The sequence below is a fragment of the Canis aureus genome, chromosome 20 (genome assembly GCF_053574225.1).
Source record: "Canis aureus isolate CA01 chromosome 20, VMU_Caureus_v.1.0, whole genome shotgun sequence".
In the NCBI taxonomy this organism is placed as follows: Eukaryota; Metazoa; Chordata; class Mammalia; order Carnivora; family Canidae; genus Canis; species Canis aureus.
The window spans coordinates 54,665,223-54,691,243 of NC_135630.1; the positions used below are offsets into that span (position 1 = coordinate 54,665,223).

The window sequence follows — 26,021 nt, forward strand, 5'->3', positions numbered from 1 at the left end:
AATATTATGAGATAACAATTATAAATTACTCAATTGGGGTTACAAGAAGCAGAGATGTTTTTTAAGGAAATTCTGAAAACATAAGAACTCATAATGAAATCATATGAACTTCTATATAGAAAACAAAATTTCATCTAGTTATTAGGCAAATGCACATTTTTAAAAGCTACTAGTTAAAATATTCTATCTAGCAGGAAGAAAAAAATTCCAAACTCTTTGACTGCATGCAAATCAGAACAAAATGTTAGTAAACTTCCTTTGCTTTACATTTTTGGAAATGAAAATGTCAAAAACAATTAGAAGCAAATAGCAAAGATGAAATTCAACCTTCCAGCAAACTTGCCCTAGTTTTCAAAATCACACACAAGTCCACATTTCAGTATGAATTGTTCACAATATACCAATTATTACAGCTAATTCAGGTGAATTTGGTTATATCAACAAATTTGATGAAGTCCAGTAAACTCTGAAGAGGCAACCCACTTCTTTCTCAGTTTACTCCAAGAGAGCTGAAGCTCTGGAGTTTCTGAAGTTGGCACTTCACTAATTGCAATTTTAATTGCTGTTGATTAGCTAATTGATGTAAAATTGAACCCATTTTTCATATCTACAGAACTCTTAGTATGCCAATCCATCTCTGTGGGGTACTTTTAGATGAGGGACATAAAAATCCAGCTGAAAGAGGGGGGAAGGGCCAACTGTAGGATTACACAGACATCGTCTTATTTGTCTTTTATCCAAAATATATAGGTTTTACTCTACATATTTTTAAACCTCAAGTTTATTCGTCTTTGTGTTATGCTCAATTTTTTCTTCTTTTACATGAGGCTCGAATCCCATATTATTGAGACAATTTTAATTCCAACCTCATCCATTAAGTTTCAAATAATTTGTTTGATGTTAGGATATTCAATTCAAATCATTTTAATGATTATCTGTTTCAGGAATTGTCACATAATGCTAATCTTTGGCTCCTGAATCTCCCTGGCCAATGATTCCTAGAACAATATAACCCTACAAAAATCATACCACTGGGGACTAAAATTGTTTAGAAATATGAATCTGGAGAATTTCCAAAGAAAGATTCTGCTGCTTCAACGGTACATCTTATTCTGTCACTGGCAAAGGAAAATATTCCCCTTCAAGGCACAACACACGGAGTTCCGATACTCTGACTCTTGCACACTTCTAAGACAATGAACACTTCATAAAATTCTTCCTGCCACCTTCCACATCCATGACATACTAAATACAAACGCTCTGTGTTGTTCATCAATGGCCCATAAGCATCATTTCATTTTTCTTTGCATAATCACATTATTCCCTCAACCCATAAATCTGTGTGTGGTGATTACAATTCTTGCCCATCAATCCAAATTCCTTTTTCCCGTATACAGTATTTATTGAATGGATCAAGGGAACGATCCTTCAAATGAAAATGGGATCAGCTAGTCACAATTAGGTCATTAATACATCAGTAAAGTTACTGTTCTTCAAAACAATGAGAAAATAAATCTTTAAGGAGATTTACATTAATGTAGACCTGTTAATGAGCAACCGTGGTGTAATTTCTCAAAACCTGTGTGACTTTGTCACTTAATAAAATTTACATAATATTTTAAGGTCCACATTTTTGTATTTATCATAGAAATCACTTATGGTAGCAAATGTCTTTCTGACTATTGACAGCTTCTAAGATTTTTCTCTCAGTTTTAATAAAAATATTAACAAGTTTTTAAGGGAATGAAAGTAGTTATTGTAATATATTAAATAGGGTATTAATTAGAATTATAATACCACCAAGCTCATTACTAAAGCATCAATCTGATCCAAAATCTTCTTTACAGATTACATCGTGAAGTTCATTAATAAAACAGCTAAACAAAATGTCATCTGAAAATCATACATTTCAACAAGTCATTGTTTAGGGGAAAATAAATTTTTGATGAATTAAAACTACATAGAAATATACTTTTTAAAAGGATTTACTTATTTTTGGAGACAGAGAGAAAAAGGGCAAGAACGATGAAGGATAGGGGGAGAGGGAGACAGGAAAGGAGAGAGCATCTCCAGCAGATTCTCCACTGAGCATGGAGCCTGTGGAGATCATGACCTGAGCCAAAGCCAAGAGTCAGATGCTTAACCAACTGAGCCACCCAGGTGCCCCTAGAAATACAAGTTTATAGCTAAGGCTCCATAAGCAAGAGATTTTGTAAAAATATTAGAGTTTTTTTTTTTTTTTTTTTATAAACACAAGTTGTAGTGATCTTATCATCTGCTAAAGATTTAGAATTGGTCCATTTTAGGAGATCCCCAGAAGGCAGTTTTCCTCCATGTAAAAATTAAAGGCACCTACTAGCAAGAGGAAATTCTGGATGAGTGTGCATAAGCAAATAATAGCGAATATCTATAACAAACTAGACTACTGTTTTGTGCATCTCTGCTCTGCTACGGGTTTTGAAGGGGACACAGTGCCTGAGATAATGCAATAACTACATGATGAGTATCAGGTTTAATTTGTGGTTCGATGCATCAACCTATAGAGGGCAAACACTGGTCAATAAAACTTTTATATGGCACACAGGTTAAAAAATCAGGAAGATACATAGGTAGACATGTTTAATTTACAGAAGTATTTGACGTAAAAACAGTTTATGTAGCACTTATCACTAAAATGGAAAAAATGACAATGAAATTTATGTAAACCACAGCTTGTTTGCTTTAGAATGTATTAACATTTTCTAAAAATTAATTATGATCTTTCTTCTACTTTTTGTTAATTCTAATTGGCCACCTACTAGCCTTAGCTTGAATCAGCTAGTATGTACATATATATGTATATATGTATCCATATGTGTACACATATGCACATAATACATACTTTTTTAAAAAAGATTTTATTTATTCATGAGAGACACAGAGAGAGAGAGAGAGTGAGAAAGAGAGAGAGGCAGAGGCACAGGCAGAGGGAGAAGCAGGCTCCATGCAGGGATCCCAATGCAAGAACTTGACCCCAGGATCAGGCCCTGGGCCAAAGGCAAGCACCAAACCGCTGAGCCACCTGGGGATCCCTGTGCACATACATACTTATACATAATTTAAAAATGCTTTGGAGCAAATAGGTAGCTAGAATGCCAACAACTTTTATTCCATAATTATAAGTAAGATATTGAGCTCCAAAAACTTCTGATATTGAAGGCATTGCCATGTGACTAGCACAGGGTTTTAGATTTTATGTGTTGTGATGGGTGATTTTATGTGTCAATCTGGCTAGGAAATGGTGCTCAATGGTGCTTGGTCAAATGCTATCTAAATGATGCTGTGAAAGTATTTTGTAGCTGTAATTCATATTTGACTTTAATAAAGAGGTTACCTGCAAAAATGTGGGTGGACCTCATTCATCCGGTCGAAGACTAATACTGTCATCTCCATCTGGTTCCTATTCATATTTCTCTTGAGAACCTTAAATGATACGATGTGTTCCGGCTTACTGCTTACCACCTCTGTAACCCTGGGACATTGCTTTGGCATCTTTGAAACTCTGCTTCTTCTACTTTAAAATGAATGAATGGTCTATTTTTATGTTTACTTTACCATGTTAATAACACCTAACAGAAGCTCTACCCCCGACACATTTTTAAGTGTTATCTGTAGGCATGATGTTGTACAGCGGCTCATGAGAACTCACTCATCTTGTATAACTGAAATTCTCTACCTGATGACTAGCAAATCTTCATTTTCCTTCTTCCCTGGCCCCTAAAAACCACAATTCTCTTCTTTCCTTCCAGAAATCTGACTATTTTAGATACTTCATTTATGTGGAATCATGCAGTATTTGTCCTTCTGTATTTGGATTATTGCACTTAGCATGATGTCCTCCGGGTTCAACCATACTGTCACATACAGCAGGACTCCCTTCTTTTTTGAGGCTGAGTAATATTCCATTTTATGTATCTAATAATGCTTGTAAGTTTGTAATGAAGGGTAAATGGCATAAGGAGTGACTGTCACTGTAGAGGTGCTCCTCAAAAGATAGCTATTATATTTAATAACTGTTTAGGGAATTAAGTTTGAAGAGAAAAACTAAAGTTGATAGAGTTGGTATCTGCCCTCTTAAAACTATAGACATTACTGAGATGTTAATCTTCTGATAAAATGAGCAAAACTTGAAAGTGATAATTTATAATGATTTAATACATACAAACATTAAGCATGACAGACATGGAGAGAGAGAACCAGGAGTCTCAGACATGTGGTCATGGCACACCTGGCCCTTGGAAGGCCTGGGTGAGTAGGAGAGAGTGTTTTTTTTTTTTCGCTACTTTTTTCTTTGAATAATTTTAGGTTCTTCCCTCTTCTCATTGTCTTTCTCTGCCTCATTCCTCAGTTTTCAATTGTTTCCCTCCAGCCTCAGCTGTGTCACAGATTTATGATATCTGAGTAGAAGCCACAGTCCCTCTTCAGTATAGTGGAAATTGTTAATGAAGGCAGTGATCATTCACAGTTCCCTGCACAGCTCCCTACTCTTCATTGGGATTAGTCAAATTGGATTTGTAATGTGCTTTAAACTCCTCAGAGGCTGTTATGTAAATAGTAGGAGATATTTTAGTCCTATATTGTTCTGATGGCTCTGTTGCCCTGTAGGATCTGTCTCTTCCCAATTCCACCTGCTAAAAGAAGTTCACCTCTTTTTATAAATTTTCAGCACTTAAATTTTTAGTGCATTAGAAGACTAAGAAACCTACACACAAAATGTAAGTACAAGTGCTATAAAGTGATAAACATTTAAAGCAAACAAGCAGTAAAGCAAAAACCTAGAATCTCTTGGAATTTGGTTAATCATGAGCCCAGGATAATGCACTATGAGACCAGCACATGTCACTACCTGTGGTAAAGTAGCAAGTTGAAACCATCATTGAGTCTGGGCCTGTTCACTTTACCACATGATTGTGTGGAGTAGATGAGCCAATTAATCTTAGAGATTTTCATGTTTTTCATTGATTAACAGGAGAAATAAATGTTGCAGATGTTTGTGAGGATCACATAGTGCAATATTTGTGAATGTACTTTGTTTCTAGCATTTTACCATGTACAAAAACACTACTACATAAAAAATACCAAGGTGTGTTTGTTTTCCCATAAAAGCATTATTTATTTAGAGATCACATCTTCTAAGGCCCTTAAAGTGTCCAGGAAGAAGAGTATTTCATTTTTTTAAAAATCGACATTCAATCTTGGTTACGCATCTTTTGTTACTTGATTATTTGATTACTGTCTTCTGCTTCTAATTATCAAAGATATTATCACACATACTGACCCCCTCTCAGTAAGTGCCAGTACCACATCATCAGAACTTTCTCAAAATAATTATTGCTTGATTTCTAAGCTGGTTCAGGTTGCGTGCTACTAAGTAGAACATTTAAAAGATACCGAGAGCATAGGGTGCCTGGGTTGTACAGTCCATTCAGGAACTGACTCATTTTTCTGCTTAGGTTGTGATCTCAGGACCTTAATTCAGGGTCGTGAGATGGAGCCATACAGGGGGGCTCAGCAGAGAGTTGGCTTAAGATTCTCACCCCCTCTTCCTCTGCCCCTCCTGCCACTACCTGTGTGAACACTCTCTTTCCCTAAAAACAAACAAACAAAAAAACGAGAGAAAGAAAGAAGAAAGAAAGAAAGAAAGAAAGAAAGAAAGAAAGAAAGAAAGAAAGAAAGAAGAAAGAAAGAAAGAAAGAAAGAAAGAAAGAAAGAAAGAAAGAAAGAAAAAGAAAAGATTACTAAGAAGAAATCATTTACCTCCTCATCATCTTACATATGTTTACAGGTGTTTTCACTAGGAAGTTTGATCAAAAATGTAAATACTTAAATTGCCTATTTAAGAATTATTTTCAGCCAATAGTATCATATATTATAACAGTGTGGTCTTAAAACTTTTAATATGTCCCTATCTCTCTTCATAAAAATCAGCCCCAAAACAAGGGCTTCTGAAACTGTTTCTGAAAACCTGTCAAAATAATAAAAGACATGAAAGCATTAAAAATACATTGGAGTAAAAATATCTCTGAAACGAGGATGTCATTTCTTCTCTAATCATCTATTGGCATTAAATTGGAACATTGGTTGAATTTCAAATAAAATAAGAGGTCTCTTAAATTTAACTGTCATATTATGTTACCCTATGTGATTTTATGAGATGTTGTGTTAGCAAAGAATGGGAAAGCACTGAATATAATTCAGAGTACTATAAACTAGATAACGTGACTTGACAACTGAAATTTAAAAGGGAAAGTACTTACAGTAGTTTCATATCCGACATCACCACCAACTTGTACATCTAACAAAGAAATTTAGTATGAAGGTTGGTAACGATATGTTGCCAAGAAATGTGTGGATCGAATTTCAGGAAAGATTCAAATTCTGTTGAGTAGTTTTAAGATACTTCTTTGTTGCTGAAAAATAATTCCTTTGTTTAAGTGTTACAATGTAACATATAGCAAGAAAAAAAAAAAAACAAGTTCAACTTCAACTATATCATCACCAAACAATTTGAAACCAAATCCTTACTTTTATACATTTCTTCCTGGTGAAGAGAGAAAAGATCTCTAGCTTTGAATAATATTTTAGATGGCAAAAACCATCTCTAAATGAAGATCCTTTTAAGGCTGTGATATTATGTTCTTTAAGTCATCAATATTCTGGGCATGGCTTACTTTACAGAGAAGATTCATTCTTTGCTGAGACATAATTGCATTATCAGATATTAAGAAGAAACCATAAACCACAAAATGGAAATCAGCTCTCCAACGGCCATTTTATACTCTGAAGATGATTTTATTTTAACATTTTTGTTGTCAACCACAGAGCAGCATGCTAAGATGGGAAACCCAAATTTCAACATCACTCTAACCTGAATAAAATTTAAATATATGAACACTAAATTGAATAATCAATAACAGATTTTTAGTCAGATAACCATTTCTTTGGCAGTAAACAGCATATAGGCAAATGCATCTAAGCAAACTCCATCTTCATTAGTGTCACAGCTTTGCCAGATCTTTTAGAAGCAAGAAGATATTTTCATGTTTTCCAACGTTCTATTGTTTTTCAGTCTCCATCAAAAATTTGCAATGACACTACCACTTTCTATTCATTGCCTATTCAGATTTGTAAATGGAATTTCTTGCAAGCAATGTCATTTTACAGATTAAATTAATGTTATTATAAAGAGCTTTAAAACTCAAAAATATTTATGAGTCATGCTGAAAAAGGATCTGTACTCAGTTATAATGATTAATAAAGAAGTCCCCCAAGTTTTCACAGATGAAATCGCCACCATGTGCATATTTTGAGCACAAATCAGATAACAATAATTCTAAAAGAAGAATGAAAAGAAGCACCGAGTCACTAATGCATCAGTTGGATCAACATGTTATTGGTGGATTGAGTGAAATTTTGCTTTCAAAGTTGGTTAATCTGTGCATAGGCAAATGTGAAAGTGTGGGTGAACTGAATGTATGAGAATTTGAACATAAATATCTGTGGGAGATCATTATAATATTTCCCAACCAATTTCACCTCTTCAACATGACATTACTGGTTGCTGTTCCCATCATCAATAAATGGAGCCTATTTGTCTATTCTCCTGTGTACAGGCTGGACATAGGTAAATAGAATGTGGCTTTTCTAGTCTTCATGTAAAGGGTTGAGTATGCATGAGGCCAGGTGGAAGGAGCTGAAGAATCACCTGGACCATCTACATGATGATGAGAAAACATAAATCTCTGTTTATTATTTTTTAAATATCTGTTATTTAAGCCATTAAATTTTGTACGCACTTATAAATGAACTAGACAACTTAAAAATTAAGGTGAGATTGAAAAATACTTAGATATTAGATGTTACATCAAACTTCATCAGGTGTTCTGTTTCTGTCATTTCTATGGGAAGTATAATACTGATAATTCAGGCACTCAAAACTACTTGGAGTCTAGTCGTTTGTTAGCAATGGAGGCTAGAGAAACAAAAAGTGTCTAAAGTGTAAACCATTGTATTCATTGGAGTAGAACCTTAGTTAACTGGAAGTTCCAATCAAACTATAAAGAGAAAGATGACAACAAACTAAGCTAATATTAAGGATTTGTTTGACTTTGCAGGTAATTTTGAGTTATGTTTAAGAATAGTGGTTCTCAAATATGAAGGATTTTAAATTCACTGTCCTGATTTCCACTCTAGAGACACTGATTCAATTAATCTGTAAGGTCGGAGTATCAGGAACTTTACTCAGGTAAAAAATATAGTCAGTCTAGGGGTACCTGGCTGGCTCAGTTGGTGGAGCATGTGACTCTTGATTTTGGGATTGTGAGTTCGAGCAGCCCCACACTGGGTGTACTTAAGTATACCCAGTATACCTCTAAGTATCTAAGAGGATACTTAGAAGTGAAATTAAAAAAAAAAAAAAAGACATAGTCTAAATTTCTTCCTTGTATTTGTTACATGTTTATAGAAATTGTATATACATGCAGAAAGAGAAAAAAATACACACACTTATTGAAAGATTGAGAAAGAATTTTCATATATAGGAAAAGTTTATATATGCAAATTACATAGAAAGAAATTACATATATATTACCTATATAATAAAAGTACAAGGTCACCATTATTACTATTGGTTCTATATCTATTATTTAAAGAACTAGCAATAATGGTGACCTTGTACTATTACCAGATCCTAAAACCTGAAATAATGTTTATATTATTTTATAAAGAAGATGCACTATAGATTTTTTTTTTTTTAGAAATATTCTCAATGGGAAAAAAAAAAGCTTGAGGAATTTTAGGAACGTCTCTGGCTAAAGACTGAGTAACAAAACTGCTATCTCTATTATTCTGTTTACTTAGAATTACTGTTAATCTTACAAATTCACTAAGCTAATTTCTGAAATGGTTTACATGATAGGTTTTTTAAATTATGCTTAAGATTCTAGAAATTTACATAGTACTATTATTCCAAATAATCCAATTATAATCCTTATAATATCTCAGGGAGCAAAATACTTATCAAGTTTAATAATGATCACATAAGCAGAAAAATTGCCACCCTATTAATAGATGTCACTGTAACATAAATATTCTATCCTTTGATGTTTTTACCTAATTGTGGTTTACTTACAAACTGTGTAAATCCCAGGGTAGTTTCCAAAACAGTGTTCTCTTTCTCACACACACAATAATGGGCCTTTTTACTAGGCTTCTTTAAAGGTTGCACTAAGTAGATAAAGCTGTTTATTTGGACTAATTTAAATATCTGGATATAAAATATACCAATTATATGCAAGATAATTAAATAGAAAATTAATTCCTATTTATTTTTAGATTTACATTTTTACTTAAACTTTGTACAAAATTAATACAAAGGACAGACTCTCCTCATTCTCTTCTGTAAGTGTTCAAAATTAATTCCCACACTGAAGATACTGCACGTTAATTTACCTAACTTGAAAACCCTCACTTTTCAGATCATCTCCAAAAGAAGTGGTCAATACATGCAAATCAACATATTATACATTTTCACACATTTTTTAATGCTCTTCTCACCTTTTTGACTTTCACTGCAAAATTTGGTAATCGTTGCATCATTTCTTTGTTGGTTTTATATCTGCCATGATAAAAAACAACATTTTTTTCTAGTGTTACCAGATATTAATATGAACATGATGATTGACGAAATTCTGAAATTTATCAGGATTTTTATTTTCCCCAAGATCATACACGGCTCCTAGAATTATAGCTCTGTTCCTCAAAGACAGTTGAATACAACAGTTTTGATGTACTATTTCCATGGCAATACATTTTGGAATTCTGATGGTGTTTTCTCCATAGAAAGGCTTTTTGGTCACTAAGTAGCAGGGATTGTGGCTGGCAAACTGCATTTTATGACAAGACAGAAGGGCCTTTATTCCAATTAACTGAGTGACCTGGGACAACCACTTCAGTCACCCAAATACATGGCCTCTGTCAAAAAGGCAGAGAAGTAAAATACCTGCTATCAAACGCTGCAAATGGACTTGGTGAGAATGCACACATTTACATGTGGAGAGACACATGTGTCCAGTGCCCTTCCAGGTCCCGATGAAAGGCAATGGCATTCTATCCTGAACAAATGAATGATAAAGTGCACTGTACTCTTGCCTAGAGAAGTGTTATTCAAGTATTGTCAGGAACCCCCGTGTCCCCCGCAAAGAAGTTAGATGCATTCTCTACTTTAGCATATAATTATATATGTTATAGTATTTTTACTATTTTATTATATTTATTTATTATATTTTTATTTTTTATTTATATTTATATATTTATATATATATTTATATATTTATATATAGTATTTTTACACAATATGTTTATATAAAGCAATAGCATTGCTATAATGATAATAAAACTAGAAACAACACATACATTATATTTTATCTTGTGTAATAATAAGAGTAAATGCACATATTATATTTTATTAAATGTCAGGCATGGCCATCTAAATGCTTTTACTCATTAAGTCACTTAATCCTCACAATAACCCTTATTTGGCACATTGGACAGAGAAAAATCAAATGAGGTACAAAGAGATTAATAACTGGTCTAGATCTCATAGCTAAAACCTACAATGTCTCGGAGCTGGAATTTGAACACGGTAAGCCTGGCTCCCAGACTTTATATTTTAAAACACTACATGAATCTGCTTCTTACATAGTGTAATTATCACAATACTATTGCAATTCAGCTTCTGTTCAGGTAATGTATCTTGGTACTTGGAAGAGATTCTAACACAGTTATTTTTCCACGCCAGAAGAATAAATTATCAGAATATAGTGTTCTTTTACTAAATCTCCTTGTAATATAAAAAAAAATCACTTAAGCTTAACACTGGTATTTTGATACTAGTTTAACTTTGAAAATGGCAATATAAGTATTTCTTAAACATGCAAAGTACAGAAAATATTTGAGTATTTCATATAAAATAACGTCATTTAATAATGTTCATGTATATACTCTTTCTAATTACACTAAGAGTTTCATAGATGTATTAAGTTGCATGTCTGTTGCATTAGCCGATTCTTTCCGACATGTTGACTGCTCAACATTGTCTTAAACATAAACATGAATATAAAGTCGTCTTAAACAATAGTAGGAAGCATGTATGTTGGTAAAAATACTTAATCAAGTTACTAGGTTTCAGAGGAGTGAGCATATATAGAGAATGTTGTAGCAGTTGAAATAACTGATGATAATGTGGCAAAGAAAGCTAGGATAGGACACTGACAGCCCGCTACATGTAAGGTAAGCACAGGTAGAGGAGGGTGGTGTATTCTAAACCAAGTGATAATAACAGCACGGTCAGCACAGGTGACTAAAGTTACAGTGACTTGAATTTTTTTCACTGGCTTCTAACTCAATATGTGGTGTCCTTTTGCTCTTGCTTGAAAATAAAAGTTGGGGAGAAGGAGAAAACAGGAAGAGAAAAAGTTAATAAAAGAGAATATTTGATAATCTATGGATCTTCTAACTGGCCAGGACGGTGGGAGAGGGTACGGTGAGAGGCGATTTGCTGTGAATAGTTACCCAAAAGGCCAGTTGTGGTGACTGTTTTGTTTCATCTTCCAAATGAGCCCCCAAGGAAACCATATGGTATATAGCTTTCCTAGGGGTACATGGAAGCTTATGCCTAACATCTATTGGTTAGAGTTAACTGGTTTTATATTTGGAGGCTAACTAGAGAGAAAAATGCTTACTCATTCTGCAAAAATAAACTTCAGATGAGTCAAGTTTGTTTATATTTTTTAAATATGAGTATTTGCCTCCGGAGACACGCAATCATAGCATCATTTGTAGCAAATTTATCACTGCAGGTTTAGAGTTTGGATTGAGAATATCAAATTAAGTCCCCAAATCATTAATCTTATAATAAATAAGTTTTTGACATAATCAGATTGGATATAAACCTCTGTTTTCAGCCTGCATCCAGTACTCAATCTAGGGAAGCTAAAAATTTTAACTTCTGTGGAGGGAAATAAAGGGGTAGTTGGAGGAGATGGCCAGGATGGGTGAGTAAACAATAGGCAACCCAGACTCAGGAAGAAGTGGGAGACAAAAATGGGCCCTAGAGCTCCAGCGATCAATACAATATTCTCCACCTATGCTGAGAAATATGGCAGCCAATTAACAGGAAGACTCATGGAATCACTGACACTGTTGTGGAAACTCCAATAACACACAGGCCCCAAAATCTCTATTAATATTTAAATTGAATCTGACAAATACTCCTAAGTGTTGAGACTTGAATGGATTTGAACCTCATCCACACTCAGAGGTGCTCTCGACTGTTGCATAGGATCATTCTAATAATTATATTAAACTCTCTAAAACGTAACACCCATTTTAGACAAATGGATTTTTTAGTGTGAATTCCTTTCAGTTTGGAATCCAATCATATATACCAAAGAGAATGAAGTCTAGGATTCCATAGTCTTAATACTTGGGTAGTCTACATTCTTTGAGAGACAAAGAGTTTTTAGTGAATCTAGGAAACCTAACAGATGCTGCCAATGTACTCTGGAAATCACATGAGGGCTTACCCATTCAGTAAAAGTAGATCACGTTACTTAGGCCAATAACCCTCCCACAGAGGAATTTTTTTTTAAGATTTTATTTATTCATTCATGAGAGACACAGAGAGAGAGAGAGAGGCAGAGACACGTGAGGCAGAGGGAGAAGCAGGCTCCATGCAGGGAGCCCGAGGTGGGACTCGATCCAGGGTCTCCAGGATCACGCTCTGGGCCGAAGGAAGCACTAAATTGCTGAGCCGTCGGGCTGCCCCCACAGAGGAATTTTTTAAAACCATGTTCTCTCTGACCAATTTTTAAAAAGTATCAGCTATGTATAATAATATACATAATATAGTCAAATAATGTAACGTTTTTATAGTCAAAAAATAGGGAAAAAATGAGAACCTAGAAGACATTTGCTAGTTTCTCAGAAAGAACAAGGAAGAGTTCTACTTTCAGTATGGAAAACAGATTTCTTAATAAACCAACGTTTTACAGATAGCAAATGTAACATCTAGGCAAAAGATGGGGATCTGGAAAATAAAAAAAGCAGGCTGATTTTGAAGAGGATCCAAAATCTAAGGAGGTTGGTGGTCTGGGTGAGTTTCCTGTTTTGGGGGCTTTATACTGAGGGTAGCTGCTGTGGTGCACAAAATTCCGATAGAGTGCCTTTCACTGTTCTGGCTAGAAGGACAGGGAATGAATGTGCAGCCTGGATAGAATTTGTGAAGGTTGAGAGAGAGATCCAAAAATAGGTAAAAGACTCAAAGTTTATGTGTATAAATTCTGTTAATGTTTCTGGCTCACCTTCCAAACAGGTATTCATGAGGTAAGCTGAAAACATTCTGGGCTAAGATTGAAATACAGTAAGGAAAACGAAGATTCCATATGCTATCTACTTAGGCAAAGCTGAGTTTTTCAGTTTGAGTCTAACCAGGTTCATTTTCTTCTAAAGCAAAAACATCATCCTTCTAAGAGGACTCGAAGAGCATCCAGAGTCTCCACAACAGAACTGTAATGATATTCGAGATATTATAGACAGCTTTATATAATTAACTTGAAAATTTAGACAAATGGACAAATCCTAGGAAACTATTATCAGATAGCAAGGATTACTTTGAATCTACAGTCATTATGATATTGACACAAGGATAGAAAAAGAGGGATACAGAAAAGAGAACCCAGAGACACATCCTTGTATGTATGGACTCTTGATTTATAACAAAGGTGCGAGTGTAGACAGGGAGGGAAACTTAAAAATAACACCTGCCTTACATAGGTAGGTATAGGCCTAAGTGTGAAATGAAAAACTATGAACTTCTTAAGGATATTGCAGAAAAATATCTTTCTATTTTGGATAGAAAAAAGTTCTTTTAATTAAGAAAAGAAAGCACTAAAGAATTAAAGATAAGAAAAAATTAAGCCAGATTAAAATTAAGAATTTTTGTTCTTCAGAGATACCATATAAGGATAATATAGAAATGCTAATTAAATCCATAATGAAAGTCTACTCTATACCAACCAGATTGGCAAACATTTTAAAATTTGACATTACCAAGTGTCTATTGATGATATGAAGCACCTGGATTTTCCATACATGGTTGTTGGCCATAAAAAGTCATCCAACTGCTTTATGAAAATATCATACCCAGTATATTTGAGAAAACTATAAATCTAATTTTAAAAAAAGATTTATTTATTGATTTGAGAGAGAGAGGGAGACGCATGAGTTGTAGGGGCAGAGGGAGAGCTGGTGAGAGAGAATCCCTGTGGGACTCCATCTCAAGTCCCTAAGATTCCCCAGGAATCAGGGGCTCAATCGACTGTTCTACCCAGATGCCCCCCACCAAAACCACAAATCTGCTTTTGAACGTGGACTAGAGAAGTAGGTAGAATTTTTTTTAATACCCCCAAACTTGAAACAATATAATTTTCAATCAATAGTAGGATGGGAAAATAGAATGTGGCATGTTAATAAAATATTATATAGCAGTTCTACTTAAAATATGGTCCACTGGCTGACAGTAATACAAGAAATGCTTGATACAGGTCTGTGAAGAGATTAGGAATTTGTACCAGAATAAAACAATCAACTACTTCACTAAGCATACTAGATTTTGCTTGTTTTAGCAAATATTTTCTCAATGAAGATACAATACATTGATTTACACCCTTGTGTGTTCATTTACATTCCTTGTGGAATTGTCACTTGAGAGCCAACTACTTTGAGTGGCACTGATATACAGTCAGGAAAATGAACAAACTAGATCTACATACTGTAATATAATCCTAGAAACATGTTTAACGAAGAAAAATTTGGAAATTCTGGAAAAATTTGGAAAAATTTGGAGATACTGGAAATTCACACAGTATGTTTTGGGGTACCTAAAAGATCTAAACAGGAAATACTAATTTATATTAATAAATGTATTAAAACTAAAAAGGAAAAAAATGAGGAATTGATTATCTCCAAAGTCAGAATATGTTGATTCTCTACAAGGAAGTATATTATGTGTGTGATCGGGAAAGAACTAATGGGGGATCTCTGTTGGAAGTGTTCTGTTGATTGATTTGGTTCATGGTTACCTGGGTGGACACTTCATAATTATTTTTAACTCTCTGCGATGGATATTTTATGCAACTTTATATGTGTGTGCTACTCTCCTACTAGAAAAAATAAGAATAAAGAAATTTTCTGTAGGTAATATCTAAACAGGAAAAATATTTTAGGCAAAAGGAAAAGGTTACTAAAGGGGTATACATATAAAAAAAAAAAGAATAGATTAGTCCTTTGTCCGAAGAAAATCACACTTATCTGAATTGAACAGAGTAATTAAAAAAAAAAAAATATGGACAGTCCCATTAGGGCCAGGTTTAAGAATCCAGCCTTAGAATCACTGAAGGTATTGAGGAGGCTCTGAGAAAAAGGCACCATCCTAGGAGGAAGACACATGAAGAAATGAGAACATAAGTATGTTAGCCAATCGTTAGAGTCACGGGAAAAAAAGTCTTAGCTACGTACCTACAAGTGATACAAGAAAAAGAAAGCAAAGAGGAAGAAGTATAGAAAGGAAGGAAAGAAGAGAGGGAGGGAGAAAAACATGAATAATAATAATGAAGTCTCTGTGCTAAAAAAAAAAAAAAATCGGGAAAGGGAAATAAATTGAAAATGGATTGAAGATCACAGAGTAAAAAAGACCAGGGTGAGAAAAGAATGTTATGTGGAGAATAAGTGAATAGCAATGGATGAATCACTATCTCTAAAATCCTAGTGCCCAAACTGTAAGTCAGCGTCTCAGGCCCTGCAGCAGCTCTGACTAACACTGGGTCTCCCCAGCAGTGGCAACTAGAGATCTGGAGACCTACTAAGTGAAAGGAGACAGCACCTGTCCCCATACTTGCACCATGGCTTGGTGGGATGGGGACAGAGGGACTACAACGGACACACCTGTTCAAAACACTGGGGGAATGGGAAGCAAGCAGCAGCCAGTGATCTGGAGTTATTTTGAACCTGAGGATGGGCATGTAGTGACCTTTCTTGCTCAGCAGCAAGAGGAGCATTGTTCAGGGTGAGCCGAGGGAGGGCCAGCCCAGGCCTGCAGGCATCTTTACCCCTGTCTGAAATTCTCTTTAACCAAGATGCCTTTCATGCGACCTCTGGGTGGCTCCGCGGTTGTGCATCTGCCTTTGGCTCGGTGTGTGATCCCAGAGTCCTGGGATCGAGTCCCACTCCCTACAGGGAGCCTGTTTCTCCCTCTGCCTGTGTCTCTGCCTCTCTCTGTGTGTCTCTCATGAATAAATAAAATCTTAAAAAAAACAAAAACAAAAACATGATGCCTTTCAGAGAACAATGGTCCATGAGTGGTGTTAGGCTACATTTTGCTACATCTACAAAGAGGGAAATGCAGAAATCAGAATAAATATTTAGAAAATTTCACGATGCTTTTGTCATTCAAGTGAGTGACAGCGCGGTGCTGTTGTCATAAAGCGTAACAGACTGTGGGCACTCTCAAAGTTGTGATGGATCGCATGCGTTTTCAAGCATAGTGGACACATGACACAACATATGATATCTAAGTTGAGGTTGTGAAACAACTATAACGGACTCAATTCCTTCTAACTTTTTGTCCATACAATCATTTAAAATTTTCATCAAGCTTTAAAAAAAAAAAAAAACTGTAGTTTAACATTATTAGCTATATTGGGAAAGTAAGCATTGTATTATTCATTTTTTAACCCTAATTTGCATTTGATGAAACAAACTTCAACTCTGTGAATGCAGCAGCAGAAACAAACCAAATGATGACAATAGAAACGATTCTGAAGAAATGAGGATCAAATGAGCTCATACTAGTTTTACTTAAAAGTATGACCTCTCATAGATTTACCATAATTGATGGTAAGTCGCTGAAACAACACTGTATTATTTGTGGAAATGTAATAGCTAATGAGGCAATTAAACTTTCAAAACTTACATGGCATTAACATAAAAAGCATAAAGAATTAAGTTCAAAACCAAAGAACTATTTGAAAGACAGATTATTAACTTAAAAAGTCAACAGAAGCAGATGTTCAATAATTTTACATATAAACATGAGTGCATTGCAGGCTTCTTGTAAAGCACCACTTTGGGTTGCTAAGACTGAGAAAAACATAAACAATTGCAAAAAGATTAGTGAAATTCTGCAGTAAATGTCTTTGCCTGGAAGTGTTCGATGACTGCTGCAAAGAAGGTAATTCCAGTGCCATTTCTGGATGACACACCGTGTTTGAATATCTGCATGTAGTGAGGACTAAGGCTAGCAAAGTATTTTTCACTCTAGCTTCATTGATGCCACAAATATTGTGAAAGGGTGTTTCTTTAAATATAAGGACAGTTTAAGTCTGATGACTGTATGATGGACGATCTCTTTCTCTTTTACATTATTATTATTATTATTATTATTATTATTATAGTTTTAAGAGACACAGGTACCTCTGCACTATATAAAACGGACTACTTGCATTGCTGACAAATGTAGTTCGGAAGTGAAATGTTGGGCACGAGGATATTCTAATGGTGCAGCTGCAATGGCAGGAAAACGTTTTGAAGTGATTACCCGAACTGAGGAGCTTGTACCAGAATGTAAAGCAGCACAGTGCTTCCTTCATCGAAATCCTTATTTTTTTTTAAAAGCAGTCATTTTAATTAAACAATGTGTTTTGTGATGTAATAAAATTATAAATTATGTAGAGGCTAATGGGTTAAATTGGATATTTTTCATTTAAATACCATTAAGTGACAAAACACAAAGTGATTGTAAATAATTGTAAGTGGAGGCTGAGCTAATAAGTTTATTGAAGTTAGAGGCTCTGTCAAGAACATGTGCACTGTGAAAGGACCTCACGATGCTTTTGTCAGGTAAGGAACCAGTTTAATTCCAACTGTGAACCAGATGTAAACAAAACAGCCCTGTTTGTTTATTTTTCTGAAATATTGGTCGTTTTTATTAATCCGATGGCTTTTGCAAGAGCTAAACGCAACATTTTTTCCAATGGAAGAAAAAGTCAAAGAAAAAAGTGAGAAGTTGGAGGCTTTCAACAGATTGTAATGACACATTCCAACTTTTAACTGTTTTGCAAGAGGTAGACTGTTATTATGCATCTGCCAAATTTAGCATGGAATATCATATAAATCTTGTAGAATACCTTGAATTTTTTCCATCCATAATATCTGTTCATAGGAAACTCATGGATTCAGAATCCCTTTATTTCATTAAACAATAATACAAACTAAACCAGAACTCTGCAACATCAATTATTAGAATTTCTACTAACGAAGGACTGAAGCACACAACGTAACTTGCTTCATTTTTAATAATCATGAAAAATGAATATTCTTGGCTTGCTGAAATTGTTTTAAAATTTCTTTTTTTTTTCCCATAACAGAGCTTCTGGGAGAGGAAACTCAGTAAGACCAGTTTCCATACTCTGAGGGCTATTAATTAAAACAATACAGAAACAATTTTGCTATGCATTATCCCCTGTGAGCAGCACTGCCATCAATCCAACCTATTTTGGAGAAGTTAACCAGCAAAAAGTGAACTTATCTGTCACATTAAAAATTTCGGTATTGGTGGAACGGTGGTCTCCCAGGGTGAACCTATTAGCGTCTAAAATGGGGGAGTCACTATTTCATTCCTAAGAGGTTTTCTCAAGAAGAGGGAGACTAGTTGTTGTGAAATTACAATTCCCAGTATCATTATCTTTATGTACATTTAACAAATAATGTGCATGGTTCTGTGATTTCTATGTTTTTCGAATTGTGTTTATTAAAATTCATTTTAGAGCTGTTAAGCAAAAAAAAAAACTTTTTAGAGGAGATTTTAAAGAGAGTGTCTTTAAAAAATGCTATTCTAAGCAACTAGAGTAATTAGTAGAATTGGGAAATCTGTAGAAGTGAAATATCAAGCAAAATAAATTTAAAGAGTAAAAGGTGTTAGCATAAATGATCAATGTGATGAGAGAACGTTTAGACAAAAATAAAGACACTGTGTAACAATGACTTCAAGTGCAAGGAATGATGGCCTTCTGAAGTCAGAGATTGGCAAGTGATTTTGAAGGAGATTTTAGTCACAATTTCCTACCAAGAAATCGTAAGACATCTGACTGGGGTGTCTGAGGTTAAGAACTTAAAATTAAGCTCTCTACCCTCCATTTCCCCCTTTGGATCTGGAATGTCTAGGCCTGATTACTCCTAGCTCTCCTATAAACTGGGGACTCTGTCCTTGTGGAGTGAGGTGCCAGTTTTACACTAGAGCCTACGGCTGTGTCATTCATAAGGTGCACACATCCACCTGGGTTAGAACAAAAGTGGCTATTTTGCTGTTCACGTGCTTTACTTTATTGTCCAATGTAATTTTGAACAGAAATCTGGCAGGCGGCATTTGTCACGGTCAGGTCCTAATGCCTGCTTAGTGAGACAATTTTACAAATCATAAGATGAAATCCCTTTCATCAAAATAGTAATTTATTATTTAGTTTGTATGGATATTTATAGTCCTTTCTCTCTCCTTGTCTCTCTCTCTCTTGTCTCTCTTATCTATCTATCTATCTATCTATCTATCTATCTATCTATCTATATCTATCTATCTATCTATCATCTATCATCTATCATCTATCTATCTATCCATCCATCCATCCACACTATAGCTTGGTCTTAGGACTTGTATCCATGCATCAAGAGTTATCATAAATATTTTGATAATAACAGCATCCAGATTTTATTACCAGAAGCAATATCATGTTTTACAACTTATCCTGTTGTGAAATGCAGTATGCCTGTTGCTCTGATACCCCAAATATTCTTGTGTCACGTGTAAAATTCTTCTGTGCTTACCAGCTACTGCAGGGATGGGCGTAAGAGGGGGAAATAATGCTGTCTTAGCTACTTCAGCACAGACTTTTCATACTCTGCTCCATTCACAGGAGTTCTTGTCAACTTGCGTTATATGTGAATAACACAAAGGCTTAAAGACATTCCCTCTGGTTAGATAAGAAAACCTAACAGTTTTCCAGAGCATGCAGGATTAATCACACATAATAATTATACAAAGTGATAACACGCTTGTTATAAAAGCATCTACACACCATTAAACAAACAGTGGCAGAAACATCTAGGAATAAGGAAGATAAACATTAATTGCTGATGATAAGGAGGATGCAAAAGACATCCAGAAATATAAATTCTAATTTTCACTGGTAAGATATTTGGGGTCCAAGGATTTCAAGTTCTAGTTCTTCTGTGTCTATGCTGGCTCCTCTTGTCAATGAATCACATGCAGGGAAACACTTGGCTTTGACAGTCCAGTGTTACCCTGGCACAGAGAGCAGATTACTAAGCATCTTGTCTTTCATTTTCAATTTTATGCTTTTAAACACTTCTTTGATGCCAAAGGAGTCGAGTGAGACTGCAATCCAGAGGAGGAATTTTTAACAACAGAAAATAAATGTAGATGAACAGACCATTTTAATAGTGTGCCTCGAAGTTTCCAAAAGCTGCTTCCACTGTATCAGAAAGTGTGACGGGGAAGGGATTTCTCTGGTTAACCTACATGGTATGCTAAAGAAAGCACCCTTCTTGAAGCTGATTTTTGTTAAAGTACCAAAACCAAACCAATGGGGCAAAGAAATTTTTGGTTCTTATCAATTCTGTTTCTCTGAACTGAATTTCATAATCATCTTATAGTTTACATTGTCCCTCAAACCCATGAAATGATGTCCTGTGTATTCCCTTTGTGTCCTCAGGTTTTCTGTGAGTGCTCGTAAATTCACTTCTCAGTTCCTCTCATCAAGAAAGTAAACATATTCACACAGTACCGGCAGCTAGCATGGCCTCTTGCATATTTCTCCAGATGATGGGTGGGTGGATGTGGCTGCAAGTGTTCACTCTCTGTTTCACTGACATTTCTGGTAGGAAGAGAGATATAGCTGGAAGATGTAGTCATATCTTATTAATCTTATTTAATTGAGGGACAAGCTGTGCCCCCCGTGTGCCCTCAGGAACGTCAGCTTCACCATTCTGTAATATGGTCTTTGTCTACCAATATACACAGACACATACTCTGAGAGCTCCAATATTTCGAGAAGGAAATCCAATTACATGCAATAATCATGCCGTCCTATGTGACACTTACTCCATCACATTCAGACTTTTAGAATCCAGTAAAAAGCTGGAAACTGAGAACTTCAGCTTATAAAGTTACAGCTCTACTGTAACTAGCTGTGTGGTTTGGAGCATGCTAATTACCCACACTAAGTCTCAGTTTTCATTCTCATAAAATGAAGAAGACATGCAGATAATGCATTTAAGCCATTCCAGTGAGATGCATGACAAAAGGGTATGGGGCTTTTGGTAAGTGTTGGGCTCAAGTCCAGCTGAAGATTGTGCAATTTCATTTTTTTTTTAATAAGTCGATTAGCTGAACAACACACATTTTGATTCGGATTTAACTTGGGAGATCTTAGTTTAACACTTATGTTTTTTAAGCCCCTCCCAATGCAAGCTCCTTTGATTTTACCAAAGTCCTCAACATCAATATTCAAACTAATTTAGCACTATAAAACCAATAGCAGACATGACTTATAGAAGAAAAGTAACAGAGTTTGGAAAGGTTATTTGTGTCATTTTCTCTTGGCTGTGTAGCCTGAATAAGAATTGTGCCTTTCCAGACCTCTTAGTAAATAATATGAACAGAAACTATCAATATGGAATCTTCCCATTAGCCGCACACACAGTAGGCCATTAAAGGAGTGCCATTATGTTGGTTGATAAACCTCATTAGCCATTGCCCTTTCTCCGCATTGACATTTTTCTCTGTCTACTTTTTGGCTCTGTATGTGGGGATCATTAAATGTAGAAGAGGCTCGGATGGCTATATTTTACCTTCTTGTCAAATATTTACATGTCATGGGTAAGGTCTTGCAGAGGAGTTGTGATTAGTTGCCAAGGAATATCAAGAATCAAATGCAACTGTTAGTATTTAAAGGTTTTTCTGTTTATTTCTGCAACTGCAGAGGATAAACAGTGTCAGTTCAAAGTAAACTCCAGCGTACATATAATTTTCAAAGATGGTAGTCCTTTAAAGTTTTGCGTTGTTCAAAACACATGGCCTCGTGCTAGGTTTTCAGCCAGCCCTTTGGGGTTAATAGTGCCATGTGTGAAGAATCAAGCAACTGCCTTGCCCTCTGGCCACTTTGAAACTAATTAGAAGCTTCCATTAAAGAGCTTAAAATCTAATGAAGATTTACAAGCGAAGAAAATAAACCTAAACAGAACAAATACAATCAAAGTTGTAAAGGGAACACATTCTGAGTTTCATATTTGGAATAAACAGGAAAACACAAACAACTAGAATTTCAGAGAGAACAGTAAGAACCCAGAAAGGGGAACACAAGCTACTGTTCTGCAAACGTCGTTTTGAGTGATGTTCAGAAGATACTGATGGAAGCCACTGTTTGTCTCAGTCACTTGAGAATTGTTTTCTAACATCACCCTCCCTGCCAAATATCTGTCCCTCCTTCCCACCCATGTAATCAGGAAGCTAATTCCATCTAATGATGATTCCCAGTTCGTGACAAATACTACTTGCTCTTATGGATTTGTTAATAATCCTCCTCTCCCTACCTCCAGAATGAAGGTAGGTATGGAACCTCTGTTCATCCTCAAAATGTGTTGTCATTATTTGAAATGACAGTAGATTCCGCTCTAACGACTGTTACTTTATTCATTCCCCCTACTGTCTCCTTCTTTTCCTTCTTCTGCTTCTCTATCCATCTCCCTTTTTCTTTATCATCATTTAGGCACACTTCATTACCTGTGGAATTAAGTATTTTTAAGGTCTTCGAAAAATATAGTAATAAGCAGTATCTCTTCTGTCCATTGTGTACATTGTAAGCTACCATCTGAGGGGACTCAGGAATAGAAAAAGCTTGAAAATTTAGACAAAATAACAAGAAATAAGAATAACAGAAATAGAGGGGGGGCACCTGGGTGCCTCAGTTGGTTAAGTGCCTTCAGCTCAGGTCATGATTCCATGGTCCTGGGATGGAGCCCTGCGTGTCAGGCTCCCTGCTCAATAGGAAATCTGCTTCTCTCTCTCCTCTCCCCACTGCCCCCATTGGTGTTCTCTCTCTCTTTCTCTCTTTCACTCACTCTCAAATAAATAAATAAAATCTCTTTTTTTTTAAGAATAATAGAAATGGAATATCTACTGGATTTCATGGAAATTTAGGAAGCAGCTTTGTATATAGTAGACAGAGCACTGGATTGAGAGTTACCAAATCTGAGGTCTACTCCTTGCTCCCTAATTAATTAGCTAGAAGACTGAAAATTTGATTTTTCTTACCCTAAAGGTGGATGAAAGAAAGCAATACAAAATGTGGTAAGTGCTATAAGAGAAACGCCAACTATTTGCTATGAGGATATGTGCAAAGCAATATTTTATTCTTGCTTCTGGAATTAGGGAAGAATTCATGGCATTTGACCTGGTCCTTGAGGGCTATGAATTTCAGTAATCATAAAAGTGAGAAGAGAGGAGAGGAAGAGAGGTATTTCCAAATGAGTTCATAGTATCAACAAAGGAAAATATAAGCTATTATTTATATTTACTCAAAAGAGTCTAGTTCAACAAGGCACAGAATGTTCTCAAAATCTGTAGTATTTACTTTATTTACTATGGTAATTCCCAGTAGCTTCTCAAGTGATGCTAAATTTTCTTGGCCACTTAAAAGTTGAGTGAAATACTTATGCCATATATATGAAATTAAGTGCATTTTCTGTAGGAATATTGGGAGTTCTTAATGATATTTACATTTTTAAAGAGCTGATTGTATTCTGCAAAGGTTATAGTCTCAACCAGCATTTAGTGACTAGGGTTAAATTTCTTTTACCTAAAGTTATATGTCATCTCTATGATATTGTTGAATTTGTTTAAATTTTTTTTGTTATCACTGTGTTTTATGCATCACCAATTAAACAAAATGGAACAATGATTTCAAATGGTGAATTAAGATCTAAAAGTGGGGAAAAATAATAAATACAAGAAAGCATATCATGAATAGGCGCTGGTATCAGCAAACAATAGAAACCTGGTAATGGTTCTTCATACTGTATTCTAAAAGGGGCGTGTGACACAAAATTTTTGGACTTGCTTTACTCTCGCTGTTCACTTTGCCTGGACCACTTTCTCCAAATAGCCACTTGCCTAAATCTCTTCCTTCCTTCAAGGTTTGCTTGTATCTTACCTTCTCAAAAAGGAGCGCCATGAAGGCCTCATCTCATTATTCATACCTTGTTCTGTTTTATAGGACTTAGCACTTTCTAATGTACCAAATACTCTATTTATTGGTTATATGTCTTCCCCCTTTAACATATGAGTTCCTCAAGGTTTGGAATTTTTATCTGCTATATTCAATGTACCTGCTATATTCAATGTACCTGATATATTCAATATCTAGAATGCTTCTAAGCAAATAATAGAAGTTTAATAAATATTTTTGTTGACTTAACTAATTAGTTACCAAAGAGTTATATCTACGAGTTACAGTTGCCCTGTTGAATAAACACACTGAGTGATAAAAGAAACCAAATGGATGTGGACACTGACAAATAGCCCAAGCTGTCAACAGGCCAGATGTAGATACTTCCGTGAAGAAGTGAAAACTAAATAATCTGGCTCCTGATATCCTGATATTTAATAATTAATACTATTTATAATAAGTCTACAGTAAAACCTCATGCTTTATTTTGATAAGTTTACATCACGATAAACTCTTCTTTAATTTGGATAAAATTGGCAAGGTTTTTTTTTTTTTTTTCTTTTTTTTAATCCAAACGTCCTTTAAATGGTTTACATGTGCTAAATTGTTGAGAAATTTTAACATATTGTATATAAGAAAAAGCCCTAAGAGATGATGTTTGAGAGCTAAAGTTCAGACCAGATTGTGGACAGAAGTGCTTTCAAACAACCAGGGAGAATTAATGAGAACCTCCAATATCGGAGGTAACACCAAGCAGATGATTGGAAATGGAAAAGAGTTACAGATATTTCCCAAACACCTAGTCCACCTTGGACATTGAAATATCATCCTATAAATTTTTGAATGAATATGTGACCCTTTGGACTTTTCTTTTCTTAACTCATTTCTATTCCAGGGTTATCCAAAGTTAACATGGATGAACTCTAAGAGATAAAATGGAAAATATTAGCAACAAAAGGCTATATACATGTGAAAAGAAAGATACCAATACTAACATAGATGTAGATACAGATAAAATCATTTCATTTTTACTAAACTCAGAATCTGGCAATTTCTTTATGGGAACAAACCAAGCAGAACTGCACTACTAAAAGATACAGTTGACCTAATCCTGAGCTTACTCCTATTAACCTCTCAACGTGAATTCATTCGTTAGACAACTATTACCTTGCAAAAGACAAACACGGCGTCTGTAAAGCACTAGCACACAGGATAGATCGTGAGAATGGAGGTAAATACGGTGTGGGGTCACAAGAAGTACATGGCAATAAGAACTGGGAGATAAACAAGATAACTATAGAATGTGCCTGATAAATAAAAGATGTGAGAAGCTTAGAAAAATATAGGGCAACGTGAACCTCTGTTCCAAGAAGACCAGGTTTACCTGGAAGACATACCGGGGCTTAAGGCTCTGCAGTGAAAGCCTAAATTGGTGAGGAAGGCTGTGAAGTGAGCTGTGCCTGTCCTGAGACTCATGGCACCGCACAATGAGAAGAAAGACAGTTAGTTTACATTCCCTGACTTCCAGATTTTCTCAGTCTCAATTTATTATTCTTTCCTAAATTCACCACTCTCTTTTTTCAGTTCTTTAAAGACTTTAGGAGAGAAAATGACAACCCTGCCAGCACA

General features: G+C 35.2%; 1 long non-coding RNA gene across 7 annotated transcripts in view; it reads right to left on the reverse strand.

Moving 5' to 3' along the window:
- LOC144291824 (uncharacterized) overlaps positions 1 to 26,021 on the reverse strand; it is a 323,842-nt gene that overhangs the window by 81,513 nt on the left and 216,308 nt on the right. For 4 of the 7 annotated variants that reach the window (XR_013359381.1, XR_013359388.1, XR_013359382.1 and 1 more), the window contains one exon: positions 6,297 to 6,449. The exons of the other annotated variants lie outside the window; for them this stretch is intronic. This is a non-coding gene — a long non-coding RNA (uncharacterized LOC144291824). The remainder of the gene's footprint in view (positions 1 to 6,296; positions 6,450 to 26,021) is intronic. 7 annotated transcript variants of the gene reach the window in all.